This window comes from Emydura macquarii, unplaced genomic scaffold (assembly GCF_026122565.2).
Source record: "Emydura macquarii macquarii isolate MOO-44397 ecotype Brisbane River unplaced genomic scaffold, CSIRO-AGI_Emac_v2 contig_2417, whole genome shotgun sequence".
Lineage (NCBI taxonomy): Eukaryota > Metazoa > Chordata > Testudines > Chelidae > Emydura > Emydura macquarii.
Window position 1 is genome coordinate 286,724 of NW_027132554.1, and position 5,424 is coordinate 292,147.

The 5,424-nt window shown below is 46.1% G+C and overlaps 1 long non-coding RNA gene across 2 annotated transcripts; it reads left to right on the top strand.

The window, feature by feature from the left end:
* Positions 1-118: 118 nt before the first annotated feature.
* On the top strand, positions 119-4,564 carry LOC137161991 (uncharacterized). 2 transcript variants are annotated; one of them, XR_010922235.1, is made up of 2 exons: positions 119-722; positions 2,156-4,564. It is a non-coding gene; the product is annotated as an uncharacterized lncRNA (long non-coding RNA). The 2 variants fall into 2 exon arrangements; XR_010922234.1 differs by lacking the exon at positions 119-722 and adding an exon at positions 932-1,126.
* The last annotated feature ends 860 nt before the right edge of the window (positions 4,565-5,424 follow it).

Below are 5,424 nucleotides of genomic sequence, written 5' to 3' on the forward strand. Positions count from 1 at the left end.
CCGCTCCCTGAACCTGCTCCGGGCAGGGCTTTGAAGCGGGGTGGGCGGGGACGGGCAGGGTTTGTGCCGCGGGGGGGTAAAATGCTGGGGGGGAAGGACTGGAGCCGGCTGCAGGAGATGGGGTTAAGGGGAAACGCGCTGCCGGAAAAGTGGGGGGGACCCCCCGCAGAAGGAGGGGTGAAAGCCACTAAACACGGGGTGAGCCGTGCATAGCGATTGCCAGAACGGGGGGTGCATGGCAGAGGGGTTTTTTCTCTGGCGGCCTGGCCGCTCTCCGCGCCCCCTCCCCAGCGGGGGTGTGGAAAACAGGGGTGCAGCCCGGCGCCGACCCCGGCTGCTTTGTGTGAAATTCCTGGCGTGGCTGAAAAGACGAACTGAGCTGCCTTCAGGAGGGTGTTACACGCCTGCCACCCCGAAACCTCCACTCCTCGTGATACGTCTTTGGTGTTTCAGCCATCCAAGTCCAGGGGAGTTTTGCCGCTGGTTGCAGTGGGAGCAAGATTAAACCCTATCAGAATTCCTTGTCAGTTCACAATATGTGCAGCCCGTCTGCCTATAGCCTCCTAGCAGCTGACAGAGCTGTCTGAGCTGCTGTCCTCATCGACTGAATGGTGAGCCATTTCCTGGACTCCCCCCTAAATACAGGTTCACTCTTCACATTTATTTCTTCGAAAACCTGTATTTTTATGACTCATCTTGTCCTTAACACACCATCAGTTACGGTAGGTAACGCGGTGCAGACGGATGTCATCGTGCTATTTAATGTATGGTGTTAATAACAAAGTATGACAGAAAATAATTCATGCTAGGAGCTGAATAATCATATCTCCCAGTGTCCTCTTTTGTAACACTTCCTCTGTTTGAATGTGATTTTGCAATCTACAGGTTTTCTTTCTACATTTATGTTTGCTTTCTTTCACCTATAACACAAGTTTATCCTTCCTCTTTAAGTCATGTGATGACAATGTGATTTCCAGGGTTTTCATCACCACTTTTTCCATGCCTTTAGATCCACCAATGAGGACTCTCAACCCTTTCCACTCTCTTCAGCAGCATCCTGTTTCCTCACATGCCACCACAAGAGTGTAGAACTTATGCCCCAAATACTCACTAAGGGCGCTACACGGTATTTTATCTGAAATTCCTCCCACAGGCAAATGTCTTCTGTAATTTTAACTAAGTCTAGTTATATGTAGGCTTGGCAGAATTCAATTTTTTTCCACATTATTTGGAACTAATAGCTATGTATATTTTTAGACTTTTTATCAATTTAAATTGTCAGAGTGGTAGGAAATTATGCAGGGGGATCAGTCAATTGAGGGGCGGGGGATCAGACAATAATTATTGAGATTCAAAAAGTTAAAGATTTATAACCATTAAAACACACATTGCCAACATCACATGTCAAAATATATAAAGTAAACATCCTTAAATCGAACCCTAATAAGTGCTCAATCAGCGTTTTTCTCACTTTGCCTATCTGTAAATTCCAGTTATTTTTGATGGAAATACTTTTTCGTAGGTTTGTGGGTATATGGTGAAATTGATATTTGTCAACATTTACCGATAAAAATCGAATCCTTCCAAGCCTGGTTCTATGTATTTGGCTACGCAGACACACATGACATTGTTAGCAATGGGAATACCTGCACTGCATAAAGTTCAGGCCTTGTTTAATTTAGCAAATTCTTATAAGGGGCAGTTATTGAGACTATATCTGTGCTTGCACAAGGTGTCACAAGACACTAGGTGTTGCAACCTGAAGCAATGCAATTTGCACCTTGTCCAGTCCTGGTTGCAATGCTGGCCTTGGAGTTATGCTACTCCCCTTCCCCCTCCCCGATGCTGTGATCCAATCAGACTCAGGCAGTGGTAGTAGCAATGGAGCAACTAGAAAGTAAATGTAAAGAAACAAACAACAGATCCCCAGGGGGTGGGTGGCTAGGAAGCTCCAGACACATGTTCCTGTCCTCAAAGAGGGGATGTGGGCAGGTACCCTCAGTCTCGCCTCTCTGCAGCATCCTGTTTTCAGAAGGAATGAGGCTGGACAGTTTCCATCACATGCTCTGTGGCGAGGGTCATGTTCCTGTTTTGTGGGATAGTTAGAAAAGGCCCCATTGCAAAACACGTAATAAGATCTTGCTATGTCAAACAGTGATATGCAGCCCCCTCTGGCACGGAGTGGAAGATGGCAGCCTTCACATGGCCCGCTCTGTTAAGTGAGAATTCACAATGAATGACATCAACTCAGCAACCGAACATCACTCAGCCATCTCCCGATCATCAGAGCAGCAACTCAGCTTCTGGCAAGGAACGGGCGACACAGCGCAATGCTAGACAGTGGTTTAAGCCAGGAAGTGAAGAAATAAATACTGTATCCCACTGAAATGGAAAGGTTTTGAATTATGCTGGAGAACTGCAAGGGCACCTACCTGTACATCAGTTACAAATCAATTGCCTACTTTGTGCTGCATGAAAGACCTTTGTTTGTTTGCCTGTCCTTTACAAATCAGGCTGTTACCTCTCCATTGAATAAGATAATCTGCCATTGCATCCAGATGCACAAACCTCTGCAACTCACTGTTCTAAATCCAGTCCTCTGCTGGAGAAAAATCACCATCTAAGGCGCAGATCTCAGCCTCACAGTTCAGGCCCATTTCTCTTTCACTCACTCACACACACGCACGGGATTAATAATGCATAGCACTTTACCCAGAGATCTCAGAGTGCCTTACAAAGGTCAGTAGCATTATCAGCATTTTACAGAGAGAGAAACTGAGGCATAGCAAGTTGAAATGACTTGCCCAATGATCACCCTGTTAGTGGAGAGAGAGACACACACAAACACACAGGACTATGGGTTGCAGGAGCCCTAAACACAGTCATTTGTTTTGCTCATGCTTATAGCTAGCCGTGCCCTAACACACATTTTGAGGCATTTTCTACAGGCAGAAGTTGCACGCCTGTGTGGACATTATTGGTTTAAACCTGGGTTGTAGCAGTTTAGCTTGTATTGGTAATTTTACAGACAAGTTAACCTGATCTAATTCGTTTTAAACCACATGTAAGAGCACACACATGGCTTTAAGGCAATTCAAGTTAAAGTGCAGAAACTCCTGTTTGGACAAGGCCTGAATGAAGGCAGCCTCATCACTTGCTTTCCTCCTGGGATTTATTTCATTCTGTCCCCTCACTTGAGGCATTGAAATATCTGTGCCCACCCATTTAATCCCTCACCGGCTTGGTGTCAGGTGGGGCCACCCCAATCAGAGAGCATTAGTTAGCCATTTTGCAAACAGTGGCTGCAGTCCTGCATGGAGAATGGTCCGGACACAGGAGTGGGCCCAGCCAGTTCTCCTGGCAGGATCAGGGCTGTGTGGCATTCGCTGGAAATACGAGTCCCTGCTTTGCAGACCCAACCTTGTAGCAGACTGTAAAAGAAGGTTTATTTCAGCTATTGGTTTCCTCTCCTCCTCAGTCAGCAGGAAAGCCCGCTCCATGGGCTAATCTGTGAGCAGCCAGTCAGCCCCCAGCTTCCTGCTGGGAACGGCTTTGGTGGGTGGGGGAAAGAGACCGAGGGGAAGAAAAGTCACTTTGTGGACAGCACAAACCCTCCTCCAAAGTAAACAGCGAGTCCTGAAGAGGCCCTGTGAGGAGCAAGCAAACATCACAAGACTCAGCCTTTGGCAGGGGAAACAGAACCACAACGCCTCATTGAAAACACCCTGGGCTCCTCGGACTGCAGGTCCCTCCCCCAGAGAGCAATGGCTTCCCTACAGGCATCCCCTTCCCATCCAGATTTCCTGTGTGTCGCTGCTTTTCAATACTACCCTGTTAACTGATCCCCCCACCTCCGCACCAGGGAGTCGCTGTCTCTGGAGCTTTTATGTACCAGATTGCTTCTAAAGTCATTCAGTGCCCCCCCGCCCCAGCAAGATCCAGTTATGAGTCCTGGGTTCAAGCTGAAATTTAGTGTGAATTTGGGATCAGCTCTACTAGGGGAGGCAGTGTAGCCTAATGTATAGAGCCCTGGGCTGGAAATGAAGAGATTTCAGCTCTGTTCTCATTCTGCCATTGGCTTGCCGTGTGACAGCAGCTAGCTTCAGTGCCTCCTCTTTCCCACCCACAGAATGAGGATGATAATGCTTCCTTGCTTTTGTGAAGCATTTTATAGCCCTTTTCATCCGTGGCCGTCAAAAGTATTACCTCCTAGGCTGATGCCTCTTTGGAGAGGGAAAGTGGTGAATACTGTGGCCTGTGTAACTGGCTTATGGTGCTTTTGAATAACTTGGGAGCAGGGGGAATTAGCAACTGCTAAATTATTTGGTATTAAAAAAATAAAGAGGTTTCCAACAGTCAAAATAACCTCAATGGATTTAAAAATAAGTAATTGGCGACAGTGATGTGTTTAAGGAAGAAAAGTTGTTGTTTTTTTTGTTTGTTTGTTTTTTAAATCAGGGGGGTTCCTCCTACTGGCTTGTAAATAACTGTAAAATCAGATTTTGGATCTCTAGCACACAGATGTTATGAGGATAAATACATTAAAGGTTGTGAAGTTCTTAGAGCTACTGCTGAGAACCGTGGTTTAAGAGCTAGGTATTACCTAAACCATGTGGGTCTCTCACATTCACCTGAATAGCATTATTGTTCATGGAAGGAGTTTAAAAGAGCACTGTGTGTGTCTGATTTATGAGCGACTCCACAGGATATATTTGTATGGAAAATACTGCAAAACATTGACTTGAATTGCAATGGACAATTACATCCCAGGTCACTGTGGGCAAATCTGAACTAAAATTTCCATGCTAAAGGGCAGAAGTATTGAAGCCCTCTGCTGTTGTAACCTGAAATTAGGAGACAGGAAATTCAGGTGGGAGGTTGAAATGACTTTCTTAACTCACCCTTTTGTGTCTAGGAAGGTATTCCAGCATGCACACACAGTTATGGGGGGATTCCAGGAAGAATTGGGTGCAACTGGACATATTGCCATGGAGTTTTAGCCTAGTGAGGAATCTAATTGCAAAGCACCCTGACAAAAGTTCATTCTGTGGATGTCTGTGCCAGTCATTATTATTGGCTTTAGCCTCCTGGTTTCCTTGCTCTCTTGAAAAAGGCTGGCCTCTCTGTGCATCACTGGGGTTGGAAGTGGCTGAACTAGAGAACTGGGGCTCTGATAGTGATAAGAACTCATAAGGCTTGTTGAAGAGACACTCCAGGCGAGCGTCTCTTTAATAGGCTTTTAACATAGACTCTAATTCAGCCAAGGGCTAAGCCACATACTTAATTCTAGACACATGAGTAGCCCTGTGTGATTTCCATGGGACTACTTCTATCTATGAAGCTGATCCTGTGCTTTGCTGGATTGCAGTTATAGCCTGCACAGACAGATGCCTGCCTCCACTCAGAGCCCTCACTGAAGTCCAC